At 38.6% G+C, this 12,773-nt stretch overlaps 1 protein-coding gene across 1 annotated transcript in view; it reads left to right on the plus strand.

Annotated features, from left to right (window-relative positions):
• The first annotated feature begins 5,668 nt into the window (after nucleotides 1-5,668).
• LOC137261355 (buccalin-like) overlaps nucleotides 5,669-12,773 on the plus strand; it is a 38,893-nt gene continuing 31,788 nt past the window's right edge. Inside the window, exon 1 of the mRNA XM_067799097.1 lies at nucleotides 5,669-5,807. The gene's annotated coding sequence lies outside the window, so the exon portion shown is untranslated. The remainder of the gene's footprint in view (nucleotides 5,808-12,773) is intronic.

Here is a 12,773-nt window from a genome sequence, read left to right on the forward strand (position 1 = left end):
ACAAATTTGATTACTTGGGAAAATACATTTTTAGAACATGACATAAAATCTTTCATGACAGGTTTGAGTAATCCAATAATATCGGGGGCCATGGAAACAAAATGTGCATTGTGAACAGATATTGACATTCTTAATGACAGGATAGATAATCCTAATGACAGCCCACATGTTGTTACAGTTTACACATGCGTAATTTTGGCAAGCACTTTTAAGTGTTTACATATTACATTATATGGATACCAGACAAACACACACTGTCAACATGGCAACTCTATATCTATGTGTAGATTGTAAATGGTTCCTAAAGAACGTTATGGCAATGCTGACGTTGTGTAATCAACGTATCTTTTGATTGAACGAAAATTCAATCACAGAAAATAAAATGATTTTGCTATGTACACTTGAACGAAATGAGTCGCCAGTGTATTCCAACACATATATCTATTTTTTTATAATAAAGAATCTATTTCACAATAACATGATGAGGTTGCTGTATAAGTTGGTTTCAATACCTATTCTTTCCATTAATTGTGTCGCGTGCAGAAAGTGTATACTCAACTTAATTTATCACAATGTGAATTATGACGTCAAGTCTAGGAACTAGTCCAGATCACGAGATGGAACATCAGTGATGACACCAGGTGTTCACGATGTGTTCTGTTTTTAAATAGTATATGTCTTTGGATATATTGTCACATACGGGTAACGGAATGTACCAATATAATATACATTACATGTGACAGAACATGTGAATGCCACATTTATCACTATCCTTGCCAGCACGATAGTTTCTGTCGATCTATATCCCTCTCTCTTTCTTTCTCAACCCTCTTTCCTTTCTCTCTCTCTCTATCTTTCTCATCCATCCACCCCCCACCTCCCCTCTCTTTCTCTCTCTCTCTCACACACACACACATACAGGCACACTCGATGTGCTGGATAATCTCGTTCATTATATGTCCAAATACTTCCATACTGTCATGGACGATAAGTCTGTACATTTGAGACGCCATTTTTTGTCCCTCTTGGGTACCATTACTGAAATATCAAAGGACCATTAGTAAAATGTCATGTAAATAAGTAGACGTTAATTGAAAATAATATCAATACTAGAGTAGGTCTCACGAGCTTGCTTCAAATACGCGTGTTGAATGTTTACGAGTTGAGGGAGGTAGTGTTATGAAAGTGAGAGAATTTCGTTTCCAACCTAAGAGCATAGGTTTTTTGGAATGCCCAAGGGAAATGGTTGTTTGCAAATATGAAATCAATAGTTACTTAAACTATCAATTTTCGGCTGTGCGGCATATCACGTCATAGTATAAAACATGAATTATTAAATCTGACAAGATTAGTTGCAGTATATTGAAATATATGTTGACCAGTTAACGTCATTCGCTTTCACATTGTTACATATAGAAATTATAGACTCTGTTTGACGTCTCCAGGTTTGATATCGTGGGCATTGCAGGTGTCCGCGATTAAAGTTGTTCGATCAAGGTATCAACTTTCAAGGCCTCTGGTAAGCAAAAAGATCTATGGTAGGCATGTGGATGACGTTTCACAATTTGATGTATCTGTGACACAGATGATTCAATCGTACAGTACTTGCCTGAATTATGTTAAGTAAACAGTTCACTGGGCTTTGCATATATTTATGACAGGAGCCAACGGTAGGTCAGCGTATGCACGGCTGTTTGCGAACACCTGGTACTGTCGATATTACACAGTGGTTCGTGAATATACTGAGCTCCAACACAAACTTTACTCTGGGTTTTTGTCATGTTTTTAAACAGAAGATTTAGCCATAAACACTTACTTTGGTGAGATTTCATTTCTTTCTAATATTGCCGTTTTGGGGCTGTTCAGTACACATGTTGTTTCATCATATTGCATGGAAAGAATCACAGTATTGTCTGGCCTGACATGACTGACTTGACTATTTACAAACAACATCGTACATGCATATTTATGATTATGCAGAGGAAGATAACGGAAAACATTTCCGTAGGAAAATAATGCAGTCCTTGATATATCCTGATTCGGAAGACTTATTCACTGTTTACAGCTCCATTTTACCCGTAAAGCCCCAGGCTAGAATTGGCTTTCCATATGTCTCCTAGGGCGAGAGTAACGGGATCGAGTGATCAGGCTATCTGACAGAGTTGACACACGTCATCGTATCCATAGACAGATGCTCATGCTATTGACCAGTGGACTGTCTACTCCAGGCCGGACAATTTAAAGACCACCTCCGTATAGCTGGAGCATTGCCGAGTGCCACGTTGAAATGCATACAAATCCAATACCCATCTCAGGATACTGCTAATGGCACAGTCCCGCACACGTGTGATTGGAGTATGAAATGAAATGGACAACATTCCTTAGACATAAAAGCAACATGTTCCAACGCGAAATGAAACTAGAAGCACTTTCATAATTGTTCAACCTTTCAGTTAGTGGAAAGAACGATGACTTAAATTTAAACAAATAGAAATTAAAATACAGTGATTGCAACAACGTCGCGGTCAACAGATCAAAAACAGAATTCCAGCTCTTGAAGACTTTTCCATACCTCTCCAGTTTGATAAAATCTACGTTTGGAAATATTACCAGACCTCCTACCCTCTTAAACATTCTGACTTCACAACATTCCCCCTGTCATTCCCCCAGTTACATGTAAAGACGAGACTACCCTGACGGTTAAACGCACATCATACGGACGGCCCGCCTTCGATTCCACAAATCGGCATGGCATGGGCATTTCATTACAGGAGCTATGAACTTCACATACTCAGTGAGTCCGTAAAACCATGACCTAATTTAGTGAGCGTTTGTGGTGATTCCCGTATTCTGAACACCCAAATGGCTGCCGACTTTGAAGAGAATAGCGCGTAAGGGGTGTAAACAGTCTTGATATGCAGACACAATGAGTACGATTGGCAAAGTAACACTGTTAGTAACCTCCACTCAAGGAACCGTGTTACGTCACTGTTGACGATGTTTGTCAAGCGGGAACTTCATCAGTCTCTCATTAGGAATGATGGGTTTAAATTTTGAAAAATATCTCATTATTTGCTCTTTTCATACTTTGATTGAATCTCTTGCAATCAGCCGAAGATTTATGAAAATATTAGAACAGTTAAAGTGATTATAACTGTGACGTCATATATTTCCTAATAGCATCAAGGATCTATGACCGTATTACGAGTGCATAAAATAATGCAATATTCTCAGAACGATGGACGGAAAAGCAGGTGCAATAGATCTAGAACCATATTTGCTATTGTAGAATACATTTGGGTTTGCTTTGCTGACATTTCATCTTACTTGATGGTGATCATATTCTCGTCTATCATTATTATTTATTCATATATAAATTTACAAAGGTAAGAGTATGCCTGACATAATGATGATCCTTCTAGCGTTCTAATCCCCCTTCACATGGAAAGCTAATTTGCTTTCCCACCCCCGCGCGGTTTCGAAACGTGCAATTACTGATAACACCAATCACCAATGATGGGACACTCGGCTTACAATGTCCCATAGTCGATTCCCGACCCTCCCTTCCAGTTCAGGGCTATTTCTGTTTTTTTCATCAACTTTGGTCGAGATAATAAAAAAAACACAATCGTAAATCTCTGCAGGATTGGATGTTATTTTGGGCGATGTAAGCATAGATGGTAATCTGAGGAAAATTCCGAGAGGAAATTATGCCAAGAGAAATTGTTTGGTTAAAAAGATAAAATTCTTTCTGTTAGACCCCTAGAATTACGTATTTTGAACTAATGATCCAAGAGTTCAGTGACTAGAGCATTTCGTATAGACAGCTGCATGACATGATTGTAAGGCCAATTTATCTTCTCCTCTGTTTCAAGCAACAACTGCAGCCTCAACATTAACAGTGACAAAAGGGTTTTCGGCAGGAAATGGCTAGAAGTATCATTGACAGTTTGTCGCCTTTCTCTTTCTTCATTGGCCAGAACCTGCAAGGGAACGACGCTTTTAACATGTGAGTGATAATGGTGTCTGAACCTAAAACAGACCGCCACTCCTAACTCTGCTTCAAAGCAGCGCTAGAGCGTACACAGTATTGCGCTCATAACTCTTGATTGATAACTGGTTTAGAACCTGCAACGATACGTCGCTCCTAACTCTTGCTTGATAACTGCGCTAGAACAAGAAACGGAATATCACTCCTAACTCTTGGTTTACAACGGTGGTAACACCTGTAAAGAGACGTCACCAGTAACTGTAACAAAGAAGCTGATCATCCTCGTATGTTATGGTGACTTAGTACTTTCAAATGTCTCTCGAAAACGTAAAACAAAATCAATTAGTGTTTGAAGTATTTCCCGTCGCAGCTGATCGTGAATAATATACCCTGCCAGGCGATACATGTATAAAGTCAAGGAGAAGCCACCTGCGACTCGGCTTTGTTCACAACGTGTTTCATTCGCAGAAACAAACGTATTTAAAATCTGAACACTGATCACACACAATGGTCCCACATGTCACTTTCTGAAGACAGAAATCAAATTTACCCACGACTATTTATATACATTGTTGATACATACCTTTACGACTATACAACAATAAAGTACTAAAGCTTCTCACTTGTAATCCCCGCACTCTTGTACTTCCACTTACAGTCTTCATAGGTATTACAGTTCGCATACACATGTTCACCGTTCATTTACAGTCGATAGATATGTGATACTCAATCGAAAATGAAAGAAAATAAGAGATACACGTAATATACCGCAATCATCATAATAAATATTGCCGTATTTTGTTCATTTGGTTTGTCGTGGGTCCTATTACAGCTTCACAGCAAAAGAACTATGAGGGTTTCAGTACCAGTTGCAGTTACATTTTTCCTGTTGCGGTTTAAACGTGTGGCATCTGACTGAACGTAGGTTTTAATTGTCTAGAAAGAAAACTATACATTTCATAATGTTCTTGCTAATCTGACATGTCAGTGTGATATGTCCAGTTCAAATAAGACTCACTCATTTAAAACAGTTTACGAAAATAATACAAGTCACAACTTAAGTCAGGTACAAGTGCATGTTTCAAATCACACCTGTCAGCCTTGGCATTAATACACAGAAGGAACAAAGCTACAGAGGTATTGACATTTACTAATATTAGCAAAAAAAAAAGCACAAAAACTCAGAAACACTAAAAGTTCAGGGTTTCTGTAACGTCTATCTGCCATGTCATAACCTTTGACAGCTTGTCTTAACCCGCTGTATATGACCACCACCATTTGACAATGACATGTTTTAACAAGACATGTACTGTCTCCGATTTTCTCATCGAGCAGTCCGCTGATCGCTAACAGTGTTTAGACCAGCTCTCTCTTCGCCAAGCCCTCACTTCCCGTAATGATACGAAGAACGCTCATTTTGTTGCATCGTTTCCATAGCAACTATGCCACTCTCGCTCCTCCAGAGGAGGTGTGCTAGCTCGCAGTGCCTTAGGCTCGAGCCTCTTCCCCCTCCCTCCTCTCCCGCCCCCTCACAAACCACAAACCCTTCCCCCTCGCTCACATCTTGCTGATTGACAGTTGCCACCCATCAATCAATAATCGATTTCAGCACGTACAGAATATTGCTATTGACGGATGCTAAGTTGCTATATAAGCCATCAAGAACTGCGTCGTGCCGCTAATTCGCGTAAATCCAACAGGGGAGTCACTTTGTACCATCGCCAGGGTATCCGAGACGGCAAGCCAATTGAGGACATACCTACGTGCAGAACAACCACTGTCATACCTCTCTAGTTAGGGACTATTGCGTAGACAGGTAGGTGCATTCTCTTGTGATTTCACTTTGCCATTTACACCTTTTTGTGAACTCCCATCATGCTCGTCAGAAACCTTTGAAAAGATAGATTGAACTTTACAGTGGAATCCGAATTAAATGTACATGTTAAATATGCAATGAACTTTCTTCGATGTCTGAATATGATGACTGAGATCATTAAGCGGGAATTCCAGAAAATTAAATACACGCGCCCTTAGAATTATTCTTTGTGAAAGCATATAGTAATGTTACCATGTCACACAGAAAGATGTATCCATTTCCACGTTCACTGATTATGTTCAAGCGTATTGTATGCATTTGATTTTGAACTAATCTGATACCTTAAAAGATTCTTCGCGAGATGAAGAAGAAAGAACGCGTTTGATCCACTTTTGTTGTTGTTGTGGTATCCGAACTCATGAAGATCAATGCTCCGTTTAATATGGGAATTTAATATTTGATTGAAATAATTTAGTGGACTCCGTGGTTTAGTGGACTGTCCTACAGCCTGAGGTCCCTGGATCGATCCCCGGTTGCGTCATACCCCAAACATGGTACTTGTTGGTTCCTTGGCTTAAGGGATGAAACGAGATCTGGTCGGAAGGATTTTACTGTCTTGTGTCTATGTCTTGTATCCATCTGTGGCATCATATATTATAATGGAAGACCAATAAAACGGCTCTAGTCTTGAATAGTATAAGCAGCCACAAACACTCACGTCCGTATACTTAAAACTTTTAATTCATAACTGCAATGATCCTAAAAGCGACGTTAGGCATGTGGCGAATTCAGCAATCTCCTTGTTTTCACATCCCATATAACATTCAGTTACATACAGTGACGTGTTTCGTACTGCATACATAGACCGGATAATACAGTTCAATATTCAACAAATGCCGAGCTTAAATGCATCTCGGTTTTCCTGTAATATTACCGCATCGCATTCTAATTGGCTTGATTAACTGACGTCTCTACCTTACTCCCATAAAGAGTAACAAGCATTTTCCATGTTAAAAGGTAGCGTAACCCATTGTAATAAAGCTGGTAGGGTTCCACGGAAAGAACATATGAGTGGCTGTGCATAATGCAATCTTACATTGTAATGTTCGCAGACATGTGAATACATCCAACTAATTGAAGTGTCGTTCGATGTAGTTTTGATAATGAAGTTTATGGAGCCAGAAAATGGTCAGTACGTCTCACGAGTGCGATCTGAATACAGAAGGTGATGCGATCTCCATTTAAGTCACGGTATCATACACGATCGAGATTGTGCATAAGCGTGTGAGCAAATACATTCGTTGATATAATTTAACCAAACATTTTCCGTAATTATACCTCCTGTCATATGTAACAAATGATCGCATTTATATTCCATATCTGATCAGACAAAGTAGACACAGAGTTCACAGAAGGGTAATACTGACACATATTGACGGTTGCGGTGAAGTGACATTGACAGAAGAACCTCTCTTAAGTCCTCTTAATGTTGTTTATGGGACTCTGGTAGCAGATATCGTGTTCATGCAAGTTGCACTTATGTATATATGTGTATGAATGTTTAATGGAATTCTTTGCACAAAATACTGTTACACGTAAGGGAAAATGAGAACTCGCATATTTTGTGAATGTAGATGAACAGCCAGATGAATGCCTCCGGGACGGCGGTGTAACATAAAATGTGATTAAGTCTTTTAGAGAATATTCATTGGAGTGAGTCGTGTTCTCCAAGGCTGAAAAAGTTGGAGCTGAGTCAGTGTCACAGGGATGAATAGAATATGATTTTGTCAAACGGTTCGCAATCTTTTCACTACGACCACGTTAAATGAGGTAAAAGAGTGAAAACAGTGGAAAGGAACATAACTCTTACTTTTTATTGGTTTCATCTAAATTAGAATTGTTTCCATTGTTGTGTGGAATAAATTGTCGGAAACTAGCGCCAATTGTCCACGAAGAAATAGTATACTGAAAACCAACGATGAATTTAAAGTAAATTCATTGACACGAAGACACGAACAAAACTGTAGAAAGTTAATGTCAGGAAATTGTAGAAAGTTAACATAAGGAATTTTAACTATTTTGTCATTACTATTCATGACACTAAAATTGTTTTCAACACAGTAATATGATCCAAACACAACAACCTGGCAACGGCGTTTCTTAGCTGCGAATCCTGTTAATTCAATATAACGTTATTTCAAAGGTTTCATCGGTTTTACGTGACGTTGAATCAACAAGCTGTACTTGCATAAGTTTTCTATTTGCTTTGACCCAAGGTCTTGGTGTGAATGTTAATACTGCCCTTTTAAGTCGTATTATATCGGTCGTGTCTTTGCGTGAAAAGAAGGAATTAACACACGCCATCTCCAATATGGAAAAAGCCGAGATCACTCAAACGTCTCGAACAAACATCGAGTGAGTCATGGTATATCAAGGGACACAACTACCACAGTGAAATAATTTCTATTTCTAAAATATCTGTGACACACAATGCTTGTTTTTAAAACTAACAATCTATACTAATACTATCAAAGGATCTACACGAAGAGACCCGTGAAGGTCCGGTGGTAGAATAGGCCTTCAGCAACCCATGCTTGCCCTAAAAGGCGACTATGCTTGTCGTAAGGGGCGACTAACGGGATCAGGTGGTCAGGCTCTTTGACTTGGTTGACACATGTCATCAGTTCCAAATTGCGCAGATGGATGCTCATGTTGCTGGTCACTTAATTGTCTGGTCCAGACTCGATTATTTACAGACCGTCGCCATATGGGTGGAATATTGCTGAGTGCAAACTAACCTCACTCACTCACTCACTCTACAAGAAGAATACTTTAGAAACCAGAAACAGTAAAGTACGTGTAGTTAAACATGAAATTCATAAATGCATTTCGGCTTAATAATACAGTTTATACAATATTGCAGACAATATGACAAACTGAGCTGAGGGTGGTTACAGTAATGTCGGCACTGATGGTTTAGTTACAAGTTAACTATGATTGAATCGTCAGAGAAATGCAAATTTCATACCACTTCCTTATCTACAAACTAGGGAAGGGACTATACTGTTGATTTCGATGAAATCTTACTATTTGATGTAATTTTCATGTCGTTATGTCAATTTATATTCACTATCTCCATTGCGCAGACTTCAGTGACGGGGTTGTGACCTCCAAATGTAAGGGTTCGAGCAAAGAGGCTCCTTTTTGACTGAATTACTGATTTTTAAATCTCGATTTTACTGATTTGCTTCCCCTTTTTATTATGGACACACGTAACGTCAAGTAAAGCGTTCTTTGCTAAATTATAATATCATCAAGTTACATCTTACATCAAGGGTATTACAGTTATATGTCTTTGATCCAGCGCTGAATTCAGTTCCATTTCTCATCAAACTATAATACGTGGCAATCAACTTTTGTCACTTAATACAGCAATTCCAGGTCTGCATTTGGCCCGAAGTTACCCTTTAACAGAAAGTTTGCCCATTACGCTTATAAAATTGCATGGCGTATGGCAACTCTAACAAGATAACGTTTGCGTGCAATAATGTCATATGGTAAGGCCTTGTTGAAGGAAGAACTTTTGACAGAAGCGATACTCACAAGACGACTAGTGATTGAATGCTACAAATCTTTCTCGTGTGGTTTTATATGTTCACTACTGACGTGAAATGAAGCCGTACGGCGTGCCAATTCTGAAACAAGCTACAAGACAAATATATAATATCACTGACATCACAGATGGATGACGTTATTTCCTTATGTTTTTAATATTTTTATCATTTCAACTGACAAATTAGCTTTCAAAATCATTGAAGTGCACATGTGCAAATATGGAATTGCGAACATGATCACGAATGCAGTCTTTTCCGCCACATCAATTTAGTCCTATTCACCGTTACTAAAAACAGAAACCTCATACATTAACAATAGACACATGTATCCAGATAACGGATAATGGCATCTTGTATTACAATACAGAATGGACATGACGCTTCCGATTACTTGACAAATAGACTGAATATTGAATTGATCGACTTTTAAGTACATCAGTAGAGCGTCTGGGGTATTAAAATAAAAAGGGATTTCTACCTTTCCTTGCGGTCGGATAACTTCTGCAAAAGACCTCTGCCATTGGTTCCATATAAATCAAACTTTTATCCATGACTATACGGCGATAAATCTAAAAACACATGTTGAAGGAAGTCATCAGCATAAAAGTCGGGGATCACATTACAAAACTCAATTACCCCACATCTAATTAAATCAGACTATGATTGCACCGACGATTGTCTATCACAAGACACACGCAAAAGAACGATTTGTGTTCTGCCTGTATGAGAAATCGTCACAGACAACGTTAATGCATATGTATATATGCTCTCGGGTAGAAGTTACATGAATTTACAGTTATGGGCATACTGGAGGGATATCGTAAACCATTATAGTGATACACCCTGATGGACATGTTCTGAATTAAGTGAAATCCATGTACAAAAACTGTCTGTAAAATATATGGAATAGAATTTCAACAAAAAACATACTTTAGTCTACGCTGTCTGCTGAAAAAATACAGTGCATCATCACATAAAAATGTGGCAAAATGGAACGCCTTGCAAAGTAATCTTTCGGAAGAAATCAGGAAGTTCTGTATTCAGTATGCATATCATGAAAGTATGTGTATTTGAACTCGTTATCCCAGACTCAGAACGACCACCTTCACATAAAGTTGAGAACCGCAATACATCATTCAAAAAGCAGTCCTAATCAGTTGTCAACGAGGTGTAAGTATATTCGTCATACTAGTATATATCAAACTGGACTTTCGTTAAACCGAAATCGTTAACTGCAATCTTGACAGTATCAAACTGGACTTTCGTTAATCCGAAATTGATAACTGCAATCGGGACAGTATCAAACTGAACTTGCATCCCGATAACATTGATTCTCCAAAGTCGCGTCAGTTGCATATTACCCCCAAGTACCGATTCTCATCACTCAATGTGTGTACCGTTTTGATTAAGTATTGAAATGATCACTACTCCACTCCCAAGCGTAAGAGAGCGGGAGTTATACCTTACACTGACAATTTAATTATACTAGGATAGGGTTGTCCCTTGGTATAGTGCAACAGTTGATGATAACGCCAATCCAATCTCCTTCATAGATGCACATGATAGAAATGCAAGTGCCCTAGACTATTACTGTATGAATAATTGTTGCGGTCATCAGAGATTAATAAGTGACCATCCCAGAACCAACAGCTTGGTCAGAAGGTCGCGAACACCACGTGCAATCAACTATAATGAATACCGCACTTTTCGAAATTCATTTTAAATGAAATTTAATATTTTATTATATATTGCCGTTTTATGTATCACAGTCGCGGCGTCTCACAGGAATGCCTGCCACGTAGCATCGATGCATAGTTCCTACACCGTAGTGCTTTATGCATTTTTTATGAGATGCCAGAACTAGTGGGATTGTAGCCTTTCGGTAACCAATTCCTATGTACAAAACTAATGCAAATCGATCGTAGCGCTGCTCTTGATATTCTGTCGCGTAACCGACTTAATGATAAACAATACAACAGTAATGTGGTTTGATCCGATTAAAGGTGTCACTGATATTTGTCTTAAATCTATTTGCTTTAAATTGGTTCCAGTCTTGACATGTATGGCAAGAAGACACGTCCTGAATTAGATAACAGTCCTGATCCATGTTCGTAAATATCATGTCTTCATACAATCTTGCTCAGACACTCCAAGACACGTGGGAAGTACTTTAAAAAATATATACGTCACAGAAATTGAAGTGGGCCGAAATTCAATTTTTCTTCGACATATTCAAAGTCGTCCATTGTCGATTAATTTTACATTTGTCATATTTAAAAGTGTCTATTGAGAAATAGGCCTCGGGGTCGAGGCCAAAATTATTATATAATAGCAACGCCATAGCTCTGTCTCAACACGTTAGATGATATGAGTCCGTTACAATTGTATATCTAATGTTAATAAACGTAACAAGCGTCATATGGATTGCATGCCAAGCACAAGGAAACCTATGTACATCGGAATATAGCTGATCTATTCTTCTTCATCAAACCGAGAAAATCCTTCCTTTCTTCATAAGAAATCCGAAGTCAGAAAGTAGAGTCGGCTGTACGATTCTGACTATGTCCTATAATCGTGTGTTCAGCGTTCATCTTGACATGTGGGCACGGGTTAGAATTGATCTTCGCTAACCCATGCATCTCGTAAGGTCGAACAACGGACATATTTCATATGTGTCATTTTCAGTTCGAAAATGAGTGAGTTATTTAATGAGTGGTTGGTGGTCTTGTGTAGCGGTTAAAGCCTAGTGGTAAAAACGTTGGCTCGTCACGCCGAAAACCCGGGTTCGATTCCCCACATGCGTAAAATGGTGATATTGCTGGCATATGGATAAAAGCGGCTTGAAACCATACTCAGTCACCCACGCACTAAACACTTGTTCAGGATGATTCACATTCTGAGTGCATAATATTGTGATTCTACTAATGATATATACCTCTCTTACGACCAAAGCGCCAATTGGCACGTGTCACTGCTTTGAGCATGTCCAGTGCTGAAAAAAGTACGTCCACTTACAACATAAAGATTTAAATTGTTTATCTAAAATGTATGTTGTTATTATCAACAATAGACCATCTGCGTTCGGTAGAAATTTACAATCTATAACATAATGAACTTTGATCTGAGCAAATGGCATACGATGAGATGCATCAGCCATTGTATTTGCTTCTCAAGACAAGCATTGGTAACTAGCTTTGACTGTCTCACAGTATGAAATACAAAAACGTGGTACGTTTAAAGTATGTTTAGTCTTCACCAACATGCTGGTATGACATGATAACGTCTTATTGTCATACATAAACGAGATTGAAAGAAAACCCTGTAATACTGACAGGGAATTATCTGATAGCTG

The sequence above is a fragment of the Haliotis asinina genome, chromosome 14 (assembly GCF_037392515.1).
Source record: "Haliotis asinina isolate JCU_RB_2024 chromosome 14, JCU_Hal_asi_v2, whole genome shotgun sequence".
NCBI lineage: Eukaryota > Metazoa > Mollusca > Gastropoda > Lepetellida > Haliotidae > Haliotis > Haliotis asinina.